Here is a 19,466-nt window from a genome sequence, read left to right on the forward strand (position 1 = left end):
CTTTTCTAATACATGAACCTTTAGGGGACACCTTCCAAGCAGAGCAGAGCCCAAGTGATAAAACCAGAGACTTTTACTTAGTCCAGGACTCGGGAGTCCTGCAAGCTGTTTGTCAAGCATGTGAGTAGGCTGCCAGGTTCCTCAGCTCGGGGATGTGCCCGGGGTGCAGCTAAAGGCAGGGTGGGGCCATACCAATCCACCTCCTCTCAGGAACTGCTCTACAGTTGATTTTATGTGCCACTTAAGAAGCTGAAAGGTGCATGCCTAGGCTCCATTGAGGGACCTGAGCCTTGGGCTTGGCTACGGTTGTGTTTAGTCAACTCCATGTGAGACTCAGGGACAGAGCCTGAGGATACCCGAAGTCTCAGCAGTCATCTCCATACTGTCCTCTGAACTGATGAGGAAGCTAAGGTCCAGAGCAGTGGGAGACCTACTCCAGCCCAGAGAGCCTGGTCCAGAGACCCGCCCGGTTCAGCCTTCAGCACTGCAGCTAAGCCTTGAGCACTTGGCAGAGAGAGGCTCTGTGCTCCACACTCACCAGCCAAAACCAGTCACTTTCACAATTCCAGGTGCTGGAGTGCAATAAGAAGCAGGGAAGATCTAATCCCACCCTCACAGAGCTTCCGCTCTGCGGGAGGAGAGGGGCAGGCCATGAAGAATCAAAGAGGCCAGAGTACCTAGGCAAGGTGGTGCACACTTATAGCCTTTCGTACTTGGGAGGTGGAGGCGGGATCAGGACTTCAAGGTTATCTTCAGCTACACAGTGAGTTCAAGGCCATCCTGTGCTACTTCAGACCCTGTCTCAAAAGAAGAGTTTTATGTAAATTCCTGCTAAGGACAGTGAAGGAAGCAGGACATTGATGGAGAATGATGGAAGGAGAGATTGACCGGGCTGAGGTTTCAAGGGCGGCAGGTGTCTTTGAGATGGTAATTTGGGTATCACAAGATTTATTTCTGTAAATATTATTTCCTTTTCTTGTGTACTGAAGTATTATCTCCCCAGGGAAGTGAGGCTTGGGGAGACTAATTAACCCCCTCAGTCACACAGACGAACCAGGATTTGAACACCACTTTGCCACACTCCTAAATCCAGGCTCTTCCCCATCTTCCTTGGCTGTTTGCAGTGAGGATGACCGTGTTCTGTTTTCCATGGCTACAAGGTGACTGTTCAATGTGAGCAGTAGAGGCGGGTTCTGAGTCCAGCTCCACGGCGATGCCCCCTCTTGTAGGAAAGCGGGAGCTAGATGACCCAGGGGAACGCCTCCCTCCTTCTGGAACTGGCCTCATTAGGAATGAGGTGGCGGTGTCCCAGGGCCAGCTTATTTAGGCCACAGTCTATCTACCCAGACTTCTTATGAAGCTGGGTAGAGCACACCCATCTCTGCAGGCCGGCCGGGTTGGCACACTGGGGCGGCCCCCTCCCAAATGTTTTTCTCATTTCCGGTTTCCCGGTTGTTTTGAATCCACCGGTTTCATTTCATTCATCACCAAAGCAAGGCATGCAATGGAAAAGACGCATCCTGTCCTCCGGGTGCTGCCTCATTTCCTGCCTGAGATTGACCAGCGCCGCCCCTGGAGCACTTTGCACACCTCAGAGAGGCATTGCTGTGCCTGTGGCCGGCAGGGCTGTCTGCAGACAATGCTCTGGCTGCTTTATGGACAGAGTCAGTTCTTCAGTCATGATTTGTCTCCCCAGCCACAAATTTGTAGCTTGTTCACTGTGAACCTTTGCAGCCTGTGTACCTCATTTTCTCTTTTTTTAGCCCGCTGAAAATTCTTCTAAACATCTGTGGATCGGTGCAAGTGCATCCCTGTGTTCATGTGCATGGGCTCACGGGGTCAGTGGCTGGCAACATAGGGACAAATGGAATGCCACTCAACCCCCAGCTTGTTTCCACTGGGGACAGGAGAGGTGCTCCAGGGACTGTCCTCCAGATAGACAGGAATGCCCAAGAGCCCCGGAGACCGGTGGGTGGAAGCCATTCAGACCTGCAGTTGAGGCTGGTGAAATGGACCTGGGCTTGGCTCTGTGAGAACTATGGATCTGCCAGCAGGGCTCTTTGAGTGTCTTCTTGGCTGTTGCTCATTGTAAACCTTCTAAGGTATTTCCCAAGAGACGTAGGGAACCTTTATTAGGTTTCTTGTGTGTGTGTGTGTGTGTGTGTGTGTGTGTGTGTGTGTGTGTGTATGTGTCGTGTGTGCAGTGCTGGGGATATTAAACCTGGGGCCTTGTGTGTGCAGCTAGGCAAGCCCTCTGCCAGTTACAACTCCAGCGACCAAGCATCTTTTATTGTCACGTTCTCCATCCCACTCATCACCCGCACTGGGTCTCAGGGTGTGATGACAGCGGTGGCCTCTTCCTGGCACTCCTTCTTCCTTCCCTTTCTGTGTGTCCTTTTCTCCTGTCTTCACAGCTGGCAAGGCATCAAACAGACCACACATCCGACCTTGACCTTGACCTAGCCTGCAAACTTCCCGCAGCTACTCACTCATCACCCTTCCAATATAGTTTAGACTCCACGGGACAGCATGTCTTGGAGCTGGCCCTGCCCTGTTCTGAAACCACATTTATGTCACCTCCTCTTTGAACCCTCACCAGCCCCTGCGAGGTTCTATATTGTCTCAGTACTACATTTCTGGACCTTTGCACACACCAGGTATTCCTTGTTCCAAGTGCCACCCCCTTGCTGAGAAGCATCCTTGATACCCACAACTTCTGCCTGCCTTGTGCACATAGACATCTCCTGGGCCCTTGTCGACAGTGCAAAGACATCTCTTTTTCTTCACTGAGTCCTTCAAGGGCAGTCCTGGCCCATGCCTCTGGACTCCCAATCTCATATGGCATCCAACAGTAGGGTCTCAGGGAGTGCTTGGTAAGTGAATGGATTCCCCACAACAGCCACATACTGTTAGCCAGCTGCTCATTGGATCTTGGAGCGGAGCCATGCCCTTAAAGAAGCTTCTTTCCCTCTGCAGGGACTCGAACCGCCTGGCAGAGGTGGCTTTGCTCTGTGACCTCAGGCTCCCTCATATGTCCACAAAGCACTTGTCCAAATGGGTGACTAGATTCTTTCCACAATATCCAGCCAGGGAGGGGACACAGCTCCCCACGCTGCAAAAGGCAACAAAGTCCCAGAATCCCAGTGTTCTTCTTTTGCTTAGCTGATACAATGTGTCCCAAGAACACAAAGACCGAGACTTTAGGGCTTAGGCATTGTAGCCCATCTGTTCCCTGGGCAAGATAGCAATTTTTTGTTGATGTTGAGATAAAGTCTCACTATGTAGCCCTGTCCTGGAGCTCACTGTGTAGGCCAGAATGGCCTCAAACTCACAAAGATCCACTTGGCTCTGCCTCCTGAGTGCTGGGGAGTGTGGGGGTGGGGGAGAGGATGTCACCTCTTACAGAACTCCATCAGTGGCATTTCAGAGCATGTTCTGTGAAAATGTGGAAGATCTGACATGATGCCTGCATGCTTCAGTATAGACTCATTATGGACCCATCCAGCTGTGTGAAATCCAGTCATATATACTGTGAAGACCTGGCCTCCTTTATTACACAGAGCCCCTGTTCTCGGACTGGGTGAGAAACTGTTCTCCACAGGCCAGTGCACAACGAGCTCCCCCACATCTTCACATCAACTTGTCACAGGGTTCTTATGCTGCACTCACAGCAGACATGACTAATCTATCCCACCACTCATCCTCAGTGAGCTCCTGGGCCACCTCAGTGCAAGATGCCCAGCTGGAAGCTTGCTCCGCTTCTGTGACTCTGCTCAACCATCGACTCAAACTCCTGTTCCTAAGGACCTCAGTAGCTGGATAATCCAGCTCAAAAGAAGACCAGAAAAGTGATGGTAAAGCCAAAGAGGAGAATATAAGTAGTCTGCCCCCACAGTCCAAGCACTTTCTCATCTCAGAGGGTCTCGGACTCAAGTAGCGTGCAGCCTGGTAACAGGCCAGGAGCAAAGCAGGTCATGTTGTAAATCACGGTGGCAAATACCGTGAGAAGCCTAGGACGGAGTGCCCACTGGAGTGTGACTAGACGCTAGCTTGGCACAGAGGGAAGGGAGGAACATTCTAAGGAGAGGGAACCGTACCCTCAAATGTGAGTGTCGGGGAGGAGATGAATGTGAGAGCCTCAACAGCTGCCAGTGAGCTCCCGTGGAAAGCCTGGGGTGGGAGCTGGAGTGGGAAGATGAGTCTCCTTCATCCCAGCAAAGGGCACACCCTGGGCAGCCATTGGTCTTGTGTCTCCGGCTCCTGGGAGTGCTGGTGCCGAGGACTGAAGACTCTGGAGGAATGTCGGCTGGGATGGGTGGTGGCTGGTCGGCCGTCTCTGAGTGTCTGCAAACCATGCACTTGAGCTCTGTCCCTACCCTTGAGGCTCCGTCCAGGTCATGACTAGCCCGCAGCTCTTGGGCATCTCTTCGCTCCGTCAGCCAACTTAGCCGCTCTGGCCGTTCTTGGAACTATTTTATTGCAGCCATTTTGTGTTATGCTTCTGCCCCATTCGCAACAACTCAGCAGTAGCTCCCAACATCTTAAGTTACAGGATTTAATATTTTTCCATTATTAAAATTATTAATGATCCGCTGATAATCTGGAGTTTTCATTAATCACACTCTTTCATGGTCATCGTCTAATGTGGTTTATTACTTTCATCTGGGGTCTTGTCTATCTTCTAGCCTGGTGCCTTTGCCCCTGGGCTCCACTGGAGTCTTCTACCCTTCCTGCTTGCTCTCTTCCTGTGCCCCTGCTAGCCCTCCTCAGCTCTTCTGTTGCTATAAGGTGCAGCGAGGACAGCTGGGGTAAACCGCTTTGTGTTTGCCTCTTACAGGCATTTGGGCCCTTGCCTGGCCAAAAGGCAAGGTGGGTGTTTCCTGTCTGGCCTTCTCCCTGGGCGGAGGGAAGGAGGCCACCACGAGCTGTTCACTTTGACTGCTGCTTGAAGGCTCAGACTTCGCGTTCGTGGTTTGCATGTCTGACACCTCACTTGGCACATGATTTATTACAGTTTTAAATAGCCCTTTCTTCCTGGATTGAACTGTCCATATCCATTTGGAGTGGGAAGATCTGGCTTGTGGTGTTGGTAGCGAGAATGTTTTTGAGTGCAATTGTTTGGGGGTTCTTAGTGCAGCTGATGCTCACACACGGGAGAGCGCCCTGTGTCTGGCGGGAACCCAGGAGACAGAAGCAGATAGTTGCCTGCCACCTGGATGAAGGATGACAGGGAGGCAGAGGACCTTTTGTTTTGCTTTGTCTACATTTTAGAGACAGAACATCCCAGGCAAGGGGAGGCAGTCTTATGAACAGCCTAGAAGGGGCTTCAGGATCCATCCTAGCCGTTCCCTTGCCTTGGTGGTGGGCTTTCCACCCGTCCAGGTTTTGTTAGGAAAACATTTCCCAGGGAGGAACTCCCCTTGGCTTCTCTCTTTCCCTCCGCTCCTCCCCTGGGGGCTGGCAGTCTCTCTAGCCAAATCCTTTTTGCTGTAGTTAGAGCCTCTCTGGGACAGTTAAGCTGGAATACAGGACGGTTACAACAAAATATGCAAATTCCCTTTCCTCTTCCAGAGATATATGTCCCCTAGATGTCCCCTAAATTAGCTCATCAGATTGTGATCACCATCCTGGGGTTGTAATGATGTGGACAGCTGCAGAAATCCTTCACCGAGGGGGAGGGGGGAGTCCAACCAGCTCCCTATGGAACATTCTGGTTCCTTTTGTTATCCTGCACTTCTCGAATGAGATCCACCATCAGCCCCCCTCTTCCATGCTGCTGGTTCAAAGGCTGTTTAGTGTGGCCCCAGGAAAAGAGAGGGGATTTGGCATGGCTGTGAGAGCCTGGCAGAGACGGACAAAGGGAACAGGTCACCTGGGTGTGGCATGAGTCACCTGATCTCACACAGGGATGCCCACCAGCCACGCCTAGGCCCTTCATCCCCGCCCCAAGAGTCCACAGAGAGTGCCACCCACCCATTTTCACCAAAATGGCAAAGGCATTTATGCTTCTCCCGGCTGTCAGTTCTAAACCCTCAATGGCCTTGCCGGCCATTGTCCATGAAGCAGATCTCACCTGTCATGCCGGCTTGGGCTTATTTCCTTATTCATTCATTCATTCATTCATTCATTCATTCATTCATTCATTCGTTTGTTTATTATTTCTCCACTTCCAAGGTTTCCTCGACTAGCTAGAAGGGTGCTTTTTCATATGGAATGATAGGAAGAGATGAGATATCTGAGGCTTGGAACCATTCAAAGAGTGCGAGTTAGCTCTTGGGATGGGTGTGTCTTCCCCTTCCAAATCCAGACAGTTGAGAGGTTTCATGAATTCTCCAGAAAACTATAACCCCATTCATTCACTTGGCCACAGGAGAACACAGTAGTTAGTGTCTGTGTACTTTGACCATGAGGTCTTGGGGAGAGCTTTAGGCTGTCTGTAAAGCACACAGCAGGGCCCTTCCTTGACAAAACGGGCGAGAGCCCCTTCCTCTCACTGTTCGTTACCGCGGTGGCAGCTCGGGTGCCCTCCTCCTGTCCGCCTCCTCCCCACTCCCCCTGCTCAGTGCTGCTGCTGTTGCTGTAACCAAACTCGGTGTGGTTGTCGGTCCGCAGGGTTTCTAACCCACTCGGCGTGGTTGTCGGTCCGCAGGGTTTCTAACCCACTCGGCGTGGTTGTCGGTCCGCAGGGTTTCTAACCCACTCGGCGTGGTTGTCGGTCCGCAGGGTTTCTAACCCACCTGCTCGCAGCCCAGGGGAGGGATTAGAAACACAGCACAGACCCATTCAGTCGTCAAGGGCAGACACTTGTTGAGCCTTGTGTGCCAGCTAGAGAAGGGACAGAATGGACTGACTGTGTACCCTGCCCTGCAAAAACCCTCAGTGTAGAGCAGGAAGTCTTTCTCTTTTAAATTATGGTAAAATACACATCATGTGAAGTTTACCATCTTTACCATTTATTTTTTCCTGAGAGAAGGTCTCTTGTATCCCAGGCTGGTCTCAAATCCTCTATGTAGCCTGGGACGAACTTGAACTCCTGATCTTCCGTCCTCCCCATTCTGGGTGCTAGGATGACAGGCACACACCACTGTGCCAGGTTTATGCATGCTGGGACTGAAACCAGGACCTTGCGAGGGCTAGACAAGCGTCCTATCACTGTGCTCCATCCAGCCCTTCACCATTCTGAAGTATGGAGATAGAGGCCATCGATCTGTGAGGGAGTGAGGGGGTGTGTGGAAGGGTTTGGAGGGAGGAAGGGAAAGGGGGGAACGTGATGTAATTATAAAAGAGCATTCTTGGTGGGTTAAGCAATCCCTTACCCCCACAACTCTCAATCCCTAGATTAAGTGAGGTTAAATCAAGGACCCAGAGAAGGGAGCCAGCCGTGAGCTATCGGAGAGCTCTGGTGCCCACAAAGGTTCTTGTAGGCAGGGAGGCAGAGAGGGTTGGCCACAGAGGAAGATGTGATGGGTGAAACCAGAGTCCAAGTGCTGGGAGAAAAGACTTGGGGGGGGGGGAGGTTGGGTCCCTTCCAGAAGCCAGAAAAGGCCAGGAAATGCATTCTCTCAGATCTCCCAGGAGCCACCCTACTCACAAGCTTGGCGAGTCCAGTGAGACTGAATCATCATCTGGGCTCCCAAACTGTGAGACACCATGTATGTGCTGTTTAAGCCACGGATGCTGCTGTGAGCAGCACTAGGAAGCTCACACACAGACAGACAGACTGGAGAGGACAGAGAGGGGCCAATCCAGGCTCAGTCACTGAGCAGCTGCGTGATTCAGTCTCTTCATGCCCCAGCGTCCTCCTCTTTAGATAACGGGGCTCCCACGGAGGTTTGTTAAGGGTATGGAGTTCATGTTTGTAAGTCACCGAATGCCTGGAACTGACACGTGTACATTTGTCAGATAAATAGCTCCAAGCACCCAGCCAGGTCTGGCTCGCAGGTCTCAGTGGGATGATCTCAGAGGACTGAGTCGGTGACTTGAGTCTGGTCACCAGTGAACTGGAGCGGGCTAGGGAGGAGGGCAACTTCTAGAAGCCTGCTGGTGGCTTCATTGAAACGGAGCACAGAGGCTTGAAGGGGCGACCCTTCCGTTCCTGTCACACCACGGCTTCCCCAGGGTAAGAGCCAGGGCGGGTGCATGTGTGAATTGGCATTTCAGGGCTGACCAGTTGGCTTTCCTTTAGGAAGTCTCAGAACCGTGAGATTCACACCAGTGAGCTAAGTGAATCCTGGGAAGTGCTCCACACATCTGGCCTTGGGGCTCCTCCAAAGACCGGAGTTCTCAGAGCAGGTCAGCAACCCTGGGCTGCTAAAGATGGCAAAAGAAGGTAGGGTAGGCTAAGAGGGGGCATCGCCTCCATGTGCCCTACCTTGGAAGGATCTAGAAAATCTGGCTGTGGTTTCTATTGCTGCTGTAATTAATCTCTAAGATGGTCAGAGACGGTTGTGACAGATCCATGCCCAACATCTTCAGGGCCTGGGTTGGCCTCACATGGTGGCACCTAAGATGTCTGTGGGGTGCTTCAATCATGTCTGAGTTCTACCCAGCTCTCCCGTCCCCACAAGATATGGGAGCTACCCTCTGAGGAGAACTGCAGGGGAAGGTACCATGTGACCACCCTGGAAGCAGGCTTGGCCCCTCAGATAGGGAATTCTGGGATATTGGGTATCCGAAGATAGGCTTATGAGATGGGGTGGCCCATGGATTTCCAGTCCTGTGAGGAGGGGAGGGGCAGAAACCCCACGTGGGTTGCAGAGCAGGAGTCCTGGTGTGTGGGTCCAGGGCGGTCTCAGACATCAGTGCAGTGGCCAGGCGCTGGATGGCAAGTATCGGTACCCTATCCTCTGCTCTATCAGCAGACGGGCGCCTTCTGAGGCTGAGCCTCTCCTCCTGGGTGTCTGTGCATCTCTGGGAGACAGCTCCGAACTTCAGGCTCAGCAGGGGGTTCCTCTCTAACCTCAGCAGTACTCCATTGAGCCTGGCGTTGGAGCTGGCCCAGAGAGGCCGAGGGGCACTGTCACCTTGGTGACTGTGGCCTCTCTGGCTTTCTCCAGACCCTCCCCAGGAGGGAAGGGGCAGTGGAGAGTGGCTGATGACCTCAGTGGTGATGACCCGGAAAGGGCCCTCTTTGGAATAGGGAGCCAGCCTCCACGGTACTGGGCAGGTTGAACACGCTGTAGCCTTCTGAGACTTTCGGGACCTGTAATGGGGTGGGCCTGGGAATAAGTGCCATTGTTTATTTCTTGTGTATAGGATGGCTTAGCTGGGAGGGGTTGTGGAGCTTGCCTTGGAGTGGAACCCTTGAGGGGGGGGGGAGCGGCACTGTCTAGCAGGGTTGGGGGAGGCTGGAAGCGCCGCAGAGGAAATAACAGAGCAGGGGAGCACTTGAAGAACCAATTTCCCTCCAAGAATGGCCAAGCTTAAAATATCTCCAGCAGGGTCCATGAGTGGTCTTCCCCAGGAGACTTCTGCTAAAAAAAATGTTTTTATTAACTTTTTAAAATTGCAGAAGCAATATTGGCTTGTTTTAGTGCAGAGGTGTGTTCTAATTATTAAAGGAGAAAAAAAATCAATAGTTCCCTCAATTCCTGCACCTTACCTCTCCAGAGATATGAGGTGTCAACTCTGTGATATTAGCCAAAGGTGGTCTGCACGCCTGTGTGTATATCCCTGTACACTTATATAAAAAAAAGGCCACCTTGTATGCACATCAAGGGATACTTTCTGTGTGCTGGTGATTTTTTAAAACAGGAACTCACACTATGCCCACTGCACAGCCATTTTCTCTGTTTGTTTAGCAAGACATTGCAAACCTTTCCTAAGTCAATACGTACAGACCAGCTTCATTTTAAACAGCTGCATAATGTTCCACAGCGTGAGCACCATGATTTAACTGGCTCCCTAGGGATGTGTATTCAGGTTATTTTCTGGGTCTTAAAAAATGGTAAACAAGCAGTTCTTTAATGAATATTATTTTATTTCTTTATTTTGTGCATTTCTTTATTTTCTTGCCTTGGGAGAATTAGAGAATGGTGAGCCGGTGAGGTATGTTTTTCTTTTCAGTCACTTGGATAGAGTTTGGAACTTGACCGCCTCGAGATCCATCAGGCAGCCACTGTTTCCCGAGCTTGTGCTTGGCACTGTGGCCATATGGAAATCAGCCCTCAAGGGCCCAGTGTCAGTGAGGGGCCGACAGACAGGAGGCCAGGCACCTTTGGTGAAATGGTTTGGGCAGGAGCTGCTCGGGAGCAAGCTCAAGAAGGAGGCTGTGGTTGAAACCAGGCGTTTCTTAGATGACGATGTGGACTCTGGGCGGTATCCTGTTTCCCCAACCTGCTCTGTGGTCCCGGGAGGCCCAGCTCAGCTGTGAGCTAGAGATGCACCAGTTCTCTTGTTCTGGAGCCACTCTGAGGAGTGTACAAGTGAATGCGCCCCAAACAGGACAGGAGGAGTCACTCAAGTGATCCACAGCCCAGCGGAGTGACGGCGGTCCACAGTAACCTGTCGTGTCTCCTGTGACGCTCCAGACACAGGAGTGCCATGCATAAAGAACAACAGGGGGCTGGGAAGTTGACTCAGCAGTTAAGAGAACTGGTTACTCTTCCAGAGGTCCTGAGTTCAAATCCCAGCATCCACGCGGCAGCTCACAACCGCTATAACTATAGTCCCATGGGATTCAATGCCTTTTCTGGTGTGCATCCATGTGGACAAAATAAAATAAAATGTATTATTTTATTTAAAACATATATAATTACATATATATAAAATAAACATATCTTTAAAAAGAGAAATGGTAGAGATGGAAAGCTAAATCCCTTTATTTGATCAGCACACACATATTCAAGTATCGCAGAGTGGCCCATTAATGTAGTTACTACGTGCTAATTAGCAAGAGACAAAGTTCTTAGTATCATGTGAATGGAATAGCCAAGTGGTCAGCTGCTCCCTGGGAGACCAGTAAATGTTCCCTGAGGGCTAACGCTTCAGGGAGTCCTTTTTTGTTTGTTTATTTTTAATTAAAAATTACATATAAATGCACTTATTATTCATTTGTGTGTGCATATGGGCATGTTCATACCATAGTGAATGTGTGGAAACCATAAAACAGCTTTCAGAAGTTGTCTCTCTCCTTCTGCCATGGGAGTTCTGGGGATTGAATTCAGGTCATCCATCAGGCAGGCATCTTTACCCACAGAGCTGTCTCACGGCTCCTTTCATTGATTGATTGATTGATTGATTGATTGATGATTACAAGTCTCCTGTGGCTCAAGCTGGCCCTGCACTGCCTCCTGCCTTTTGTTTATTTCTTTTTGCCAGGGCCTCATGTAGTTCAAGCTGGCCTGGGACACCCAATGTAGCTGAGGATGACCTTGAACTCCTGATCCTCCTGTGTCCGCCTCCCAAGGGTGGAAATCACAGGTCTGTGCTACCACATCTGGTTTCCTTTTGCTTTTGTTTTTTCTGAGACAAGGTCTTCTCTGTAGTCCAGGCTGGCCTTGAACTAGCTGCCCAGTGCTGGCATTATGAGTCACGGCCTTCACAAGCTGGCCCTTGACAGTGAGTGGAAGGGCACCTGAGTCAGCCCAGGACTCCCACTAGGTCCTGATCTCAGCTCCCAAGGCTCCTCAAGGATTCCAAACCTCTTGACTTTGAAAACACCTGTTAGGCCAAGTTTGAAGACTCTCCAAATGGTAAATAGGTTGGATCACCAGCCTGGAGGCTGGTGCTGGGAAGATGAGCCCCCCAACCCCCACCCTGCCGCCCCAACCTTCTTTCCTGTGTCAAGCCAAAATGGAAACTTAAGAAACTTCCTGTTTGGAAAACCATTCTGCTTACCCCAGACATCCCAGAGGCTAGACACCACTGTCTGTCAAAGCAGAAGGAACTGGAAACATATTTTAGCTTGGCCCAAGATGGGTAAACACCAGCAGGTCACCAGACCCCCAGCATAGCCCGGGCTGGGACCCAGTGGTCAAGAACATGGATGTACAAGAGAGTGGACTTTGTAAGAGTCTAAGCTTGCCCTTCCTTAACTCTTTGGCCATTATTGAATTCCCACGTTTTCCCAAGCCTCCACTTCCCTGTCTGTATAATGGGAATAATAATACTTTCAGAACCTTGTTCAGGACTGAATGAGATGGTTCTGTAAAGTGCACCGCGTAGGGCCCGGCACCTGTTGCTCTTGGAGGGAGCTAGTCACTCTTTTCCTACCTCCCCTGAGGCTGGCACTGCTGACTTCTGGCCATCCTTCCCCAGCTTCTACTTGGGGATCTGCAGGACTGGGAAGTCCCCGAGAAAGGCTCCTCATCCTATGTGGAGACGAGTGAAGCTGGAAAGAAGGGGCAGTCTACTGGAGCCCTCTGGGAAAGAAGCAGGGAGTGAAAGCCGTAGTTCATAATGCTCCACATGGCGCAGCTTGTGGTCTGAGTGTCTTGACGGGCATGAGGCAGTGGGTGTGCTGTGGCAGGTGGTGAGGACGGAGGGCAGTGGTGGGGACAGAGGGGGGTGATGAGGACAGAGGGTCAGCTGAGCTCAGATGGGGACGAGCTCTTTTTACCAAGTGGACTAAGAGGTTGAACTTGACCCAGAACGCCCTGGGGAACAGCTGGCAGGGTCAGCAAGGGAAGTTATGTGACTCGGTTCTGTTGGGGACATTTACTCTGGCAGCTGGAAGGTGGATGGAATGGGGCACTTGCTAAGACGAGGTGTGGCCACCGTCACCAAGGGCTGGCTGGATCACGGTGGCTTTACTGCATTGAGTAGAACTGGACAAACTCCAAAGCTACATGAGGAAGAGCCCCAGTGTCTCCAGAGGCCTTGGGGAAGGAGACTTGTTTCTGTGGAGGTCACCCCCATCGGGCGCTGGGTCGCCTCCATGCCCGTCACCCTCCTCCTTGGTGGCGCTGTCCTGGATGCCTGGTAGGGTCACGTCGTTTGCTCTCAGATGTCTCTCATTTCTTTCCCATCATGTTTAATTTTCACGCCAGCAGGCATGGCTTATGAAATTATGTGGCTCGTCTGTTTACTATCTGTTGTCCTACAGTGCGTGCTCCGTGGCCCAGGCTTCTTATCTACTTGTTTTCTGTGTCCTAGAGCTGAGCAGGAGAGTCCCCAGTCAGAAGTCAACACGATGGATGCATGGATGGGCCGATGAGCCATTCAGAGTAAAGCTCCATGCCTGTGCATCCAAAAACTTACAATTTAATTTTTTAATGTATTTGGGAGTTTTGCCTGCATGAATATCTGTGCACCAAGTGAGTGTAGTGCCCGTGAAAGCCAGAAGAGGGCATCAGATCCCCTGCAATTGGAGCTACAGAAGGTTGTGGGCCACTCTGTGGGTGCTGGGAACCAAACCTGAGTCCCCTGGAAGAGCAGCCGATGCTCTTAGTCACCTAGCCGTCTCTCCAGCCTCGCATTGAGGAGCTTTTGAACTAGGCCCCAAACCCTCCTCTCTAGCAGACTCCTAATCTGTCACCACAGCTGTAGGAGATTAATGGTTTTCCTGCTAAGCAGGTAGGACACAGAGATCCGTGTAGGTGGAGAGGGAGGGAGCTGGCACTGAATGATGCTCTCCACCCTTAACCTAGAAAGCCGAGTTTCTTTCTCATATTGGACTTCCATTTTAAAAAAATCATTAGTAGGAAATGGAAAGCTGCAGAATGGATCCAACCTTCATATTCCAGATGAGGAATCTGAGGGCCAGGGATGGAGAAGGACTTGCCAATGGTAGGGTGCTCTGTCCCCTGTAGGCCTGCTCGGGGATAGAGAGCTTCTAGCTGAGTGAGTGAGAAACACACTCTCTCTCAGTAGCCCTGGCTCGGCCTTCATTCTCCGAGAACTCGGGATGGGCAAAATGATTTATGGTCGTCACTGGTCTCCGTTAGTGCCACATGGGCTTCAGGCTTGAAAGTCCTCAAGGGTTCTCATGTCTCTGGTAATAGACTGGCGGTGATGTCTGTCAGGAGAGTCTTAGTCTGGCTGGGGCAAAAGCCACGAAGGGACATTATACATGGCCCAGTGCCCCCAGCACTGGGTGAGGAGGATGCAGAGCAGGAGAGGATCACCCTGACAGTTTCTCTGGTGCTTTTGCAGCAAGGCCCACCGCCTAGCCAGCCCCTCCGAGGCACTTCTTAAAAAGTTTTCTGCTTATTTATTTATTGATTGTTTTTTTTTGAGACAGGGTTTCTCTGTGTAGCCCTGCCTATTCTGGAACTCTCTCTGTAGACCAGGCTGGTCTCAATTCACAGAGATCCGCCTGCCTCTGTCTCCCAAGGGCTGGGAATAAAGGTGTGTGCTACCACTGCCCAGGAAGATTTAATGATTTTTTTTTTTCATGTGCATTAGTGTTTTGTCTTCATGCGTGGCTGTGTGAGGGTGTCAGATCCCCAGGAACTGGAGTTATAGGCAGGTGTGAGCTGCCACATGGGTGCTGGGAATGGAACCCAGGTTCTCTAGAGGAGCAGCCAGTGCTCTTGACTGCTTTCTAGCCCTTGGTCATTTTTGCTTTTTAAATTTCAATGTTTTTCTTCTTTTTCCTTTTCTTCATCTAGTTCCATGCAGCATTTACTTACTGGAAATTTTATGTTCACTGTTGCTGTAGACCTCAAATTCATTTCATCACTGACAGTCAGCTCTTGTCCTCAGGGAAACCCAATTAGGGATCACAGGACTTTTTGATGTTGTTTCCATGGTAACCCCATAGTAATGGTGTACATACATAATATATGTTCTAAGGAGTTTAAGTTTATTTACCTATAAGACATAAAGATAACACATTTTAAGAAAATTTGGGGCCAGTCAGTGGAGGTGCACACCTTTAATCCCAGTACTGGGAAGGCAGAGGCAGGCGGATCTCTGTGAGTTCAAGGCTAGCCTGGTCTACAGAGCTAGTTCCAGGACAGCTGGGGCTGTTATACAGAGAAACCCTGTCTAAAAAAAAAAAAAAAAAAAAAAAAAAAAAAAAGAAAGAAAGAAAGAAAAGGAAGGAAGGAAGAAAGAAAATTTGGATTTTTAAAAATGCAAAATGTTTTCTTCTGCATTTTAAAAAAATAATTTATTTTATGTTCACTGGTGTTTTGCCTGTATGTATGTTTGTGTGAGGGTGTTGGATCCCCTGGAACTGGAGCTACAGACAGTTGTGAGCTGCTGGGAATTGAACTCAGGTCCTCTGGAAGAGCAGCCAGTGCTCTTAACCTCTGAGCCATCTCTCCAGCCCCTTCTGCATTTTTTTTTTTAATGATGGAAAATTTCTTTGAAGTTTTTCTCCCACAGAGGGGACAGCAGAGAACACAAAGTGTTTCTTCCATTCCTCATCTTTCCACTTTAATTTAGAAAACTTTATAGCTGAGCAAGAATAAACACCTTTCAGCTTGGCTGCAGTCTGTCTACACAGGGTCCCCGTGATGGCCGAGGACATTTTTTGAGATGATTTTGCTCAAGTAAAGAGCAGAAGGGCCTCCAGTCTTCCACACTGGAGTGGAGGGGACCCGTGGTCTAATGAGTCAACTCAGGCTTGCTGTGGAACAGACGGGACAGTTGAAGCCTTGCCTCACTCTCCTGCCAGGGCGGCCACTCTCCACCCTGCAGCTGTCCCCCTGGGAGGCTCCAAAGTGTCTGGTTGAACTGACCTGTTCTGAGGTGACCAGATGGCCCTTCAGAGCTGGCTGTCATGAGCCAGGGATGACACAGCTTCTCTGTGAGACAGTCTGAGGAGGAAGGAAGCCCTGCCTCAGTGAGCTGGAGGGGCCAAGGACGCCAGGCCTGTGAAGAGCAGGCACCGTGGACAAAACTCAAGGGTCTCTGACTCATCTTTTTTTGTTGTTGTTGTTTTTTCAAGACAGGGTTTCTTTGTGTAGCTTTGCGCCTTTCCTGGAACTCACTTGGTAGACCAGGCTGGCCTCAAACTCACAGAGATCCGCCTGCCTCTGCCTCCCGAGTGCTGGGATTAAAGGCATGTGCCACCACCGCCCGGCTTTCTGGTTCACCTTGAGATCTCTAAGATCATTTTCTTTGGTCCCATCAGTGACCACTCAGAGCATCCATGTTGACCTCTTTGCCCTTGCCAGCTAATCACGGAACTCCCTAGATCTGCTAAGGAGCCTCGCTGTTCCCACACACCATAAATTCTATTTTGCCTACGTTATTTGATCTAATTCTCCAGTGGACTTCCTTAAACACTTCCAGAACACACTTCAGAAAATAACTTGACAGTTTGGAAAACAACTTTTTAATACTTTGACTTAATCTTGGTATCTGAAATGAGGTATCCAGAGGATGGCAGAAAGTGGGATGTCTGTTGGTCATGGCCCACGCCTCCCTTGGACTGGCCAGCCCTGTAACTATGGGGGCGGGAGGGTGAATAGGTGGGTTCTTTCTAGAGCTTGGGGCAGGAGAACGGAAAGGGGAACTGCTGGGCATGGAAGGCCTTTCACCCAGTCTCCTAGTGTCGACCCAAGTGCCCGCCAGTCCTAGTGTATGGTGATGGTGTTGCGCTCCTGAGAGACAATAGCCCAAGACAGCGCCTGTTCCTGGGGCTGGCTCAGCCTCAGCGTGGTGGCTCTACAGAGCTCCTGTTACACAGCTGGTCTAGGAAGGCCTCACTGGAGTGCCTGGCAAAGTCGAGTGACAGGAAAAAAATGAGGCCGTACGCCTTCAGCAAGCCTCACAGAACCGATCTTTTAAACCTCGGATGCGTTGCCTTTTATAATGTCCCGTCGCTCAAAGCAAGGCACATGGTCGAGTTCAAATCCCAGAAGCTGAGACACGGACTAGACCTCTTGTGGGAGGGAGACGTGATGCCATACCCACAGAAGCAGGTGGATCTGTGGACATTTTCTACAAGCTACGTGCAGTACTTGTCTCCAAGTGGTGCTGAAACCCCATCTTACCCAAGAAGCTCTCCTCTGAGGGTCCTCATCTGCCTCTCTGATGCTAGAGCCACTTGAGACTGCAAACTGGTTCCTGGGACACGTGTTTTGACTGGTGTTTATGTCCCTACGATGTCCTAACCTACTTGGTTCTTGCTGGTTGTTTCACTCAATTGAATTTGAGTCAGAACTGAACGACTCTGGCTTTTCTCTAATTACTGCATGTTAGGAATCACTCTGTCGTGTCCACGTCCCTCCAGAAGCTCTTGGGATCACAGCAACTCCTGCTCTCAGAGTTATACAAGCGGTAGAAGGACCCAGCCTGGAGCATCCTCTCACCATCCGAGGAAGGGTGGGACTTCGCGAAGTCTGCAGGCCATGGTGCCACATGACCCTCTGCAGGCTGGCCCTTCCTCCCTTCATGAGGAGAGTCTCTGTTTCAATACGATGCAGCAATTTAAAAACGGAATTTCGTTTCCTTCTAGGGAGCCAGTGGGCAGGGGCAAGCACAGGCTGGGTCAGGAGAACACTTCCTTGTCAGCGCCAAGTGTCTTCTTCATCCTCCCCCTTCCAGGGCTATCTGTGACCCTGCCTTGTGACACATCCTGTCAGCATCACCCCAGGGTCTTTCCAAAACCCATCAGAGGCAGTCAGGTTGGGTCATCGAGATCAAGCTCTGGGGGAGACCTATCCTTTGTGGAGACATCACTGCCCATTTCCCCGGATCCCTCTGATCCAGCATCACTCAAGATCCTGAGTCTGGGGCCAGCAAGATGGTTCAACAGGGAAAGGTGCTTGCCACCAAGTCTGATGACCAGCATTCAGTCCCCAGAACTCACATGGTAGACAGGAGAACTAGTTCCAGCAAACTGTTCTCTGATTTCTACACACGCACATGAGCACACCCACACACGAGCAAATACTGTAGTCAACATTAATAGTAGACATCATTTTAAAAGTTAATGAGAGAAGCTGGTTCCAGGTTAGCTCTAGAACTTCCTGATGTTGGCGATCCCCTGGGGCAGTGTCTTAGGGTTTCTATTGTTGTGAAGAGACGCCATGACCATAGCAACTCTTATAAAGGAAAACATGTAATTAGAGCTGGCGTACAGTTCAGAGGTTTAGTCCATTGTCATCATGGTGGGAAGCATGGCAGCACACAGGCAGACATGGTGCTGGAGGGGTAGCTGAGAGTTCTACATCTGGATCCAAAGGCAGCAGGCAGAGACTGAGACACACTTCCTCCAACAAGGCCACATCTCCTAAGAGTGCCACTCCCCGTGAGCCTGTGGGGGCCACTTTCTTTCAAACCACCACAGGTTGTTTATTGCAGATTGGACTCACATTTGGGAATGGGGCAGCATCCTCCATGGCATGAAATGTATCATCAGGCCTTTGTTAGTCATGGGCCTAGGAATGAATTTCCTGCAGGAGTTTCCATTCTGGATTCTTCATAAAGCAGTCATTGGCCCCTTACTCCTCATTCACCAAAAACTGGCTTCAAGCCACAATGTGCCAGCACCATGCCCGCACTGTAAGTCAGCGAACCAGCCTGGGCCCTGTGCTGAGGAACTCACGCACCAAGGACACTCATCAGGTCGGAGGCACTGGCAGGACAGTACCACAGAATTCTGGCTTCTCTGAACAGGATGCATGTGCTGGTTAGTTTTCCCCAACTAAGCTAGAGTCATCTGGGAAAAGGGAATCTCAGCGGAGGAAATGCTTCCATTACACAGCCTGTAGGCAAGTCTGCAGGACATTCCTTGATTAGTGATTGATGTGTCACAGTGGGGGGTGCCACCCCTGGGCAGGTGGCCCTGACTTGTATAAGAAAGCAGGATGAGTGAGTGAGCCATGGGGAGCAAGCCAGTGAGCAGCATTCCTCCATGGCTTCCCCTGATGATGGACTGTAACCTGTAAGCCAAATAAGCCCTTCTCTGCCCAGGTTGTTTCTGGTCCTGATGCTTTATCGTAGTGACAGTGTCCTAGTTAGAGTTTCTATTGCATGTCAACTCATAGAAAGGAAAACGTTTAATTGAGGTGGCGGCTTACAGTTTCAGAGCTTCAGTCCTTATCATCATGGTGGGACATGGTGCCGTGCAGGCAGACATGGTGCTGGAGAAGCAGCTGAGAGTCCTACATCTTGCAGGCAACAGGAAGTGGTTGGTCTCACGGGGCGTGACTTGAGCATATATGAGACCTCAAAGCCCACTCGCTCAGTGACACGCTTCTCCATCAAGGCCACACCTACTCGACCAAAGCGACATCCCCTAATAGTGCCACTCCCTTTGGGGGCCGTTTTCTTTCAAACCACCACAGACAGAAGCCTAAAACAATGCCAGCTGGGGACCATTCTTCATCCACAGAGCAGGAAACAGGCAAGAGAGGGAAGATTGGCTGCCCAAAGTCATATAAGTGGCAGCATTTAGTAAACATCTCCTCCATGCTAAGGTTGAGGTTAGGCATGGGCGGTAGCAGAGATCAAGGAGCTGTAATCACTGGGTCCCAACCCTGGCCACACTTTAGTGTCACCTGTGGGGAACGATCCCAGCACCCAGGAGGCTGAGGTGGGAAGAGAGCAAGATCGAGCACAGCCTG

The 19,466-nt window shown here is 50.7% G+C and overlaps 1 protein-coding gene across 2 annotated transcripts in view; it reads left to right on the top strand.

Moving 5' to 3' along the window:
• Positions 1 to 19,466, top strand: part of Kcnn3 (potassium calcium-activated channel subfamily N member 3) — a 148,671-nt gene that overhangs the window by 64,129 nt on the left and 65,076 nt on the right. The window contains exon 1 of one of the 2 annotated variants that reach the window (XM_037206803.1): positions 12,564 to 12,921. The exons of the other annotated variant lie outside the window; for it this stretch is intronic. The gene's annotated coding sequence lies outside the window, so the exon portion shown is untranslated. Of the gene's footprint in view, positions 1 to 12,563; positions 12,922 to 19,466 lie in introns of those variants that run through there. 2 annotated transcript variants of the gene reach the window in all.

This window comes from Peromyscus leucopus, chromosome 6 (assembly GCF_004664715.2).
Source record: "Peromyscus leucopus breed LL Stock chromosome 6, UCI_PerLeu_2.1, whole genome shotgun sequence".
NCBI lineage: Eukaryota > Metazoa > Chordata > Mammalia > Rodentia > Cricetidae > Peromyscus > Peromyscus leucopus.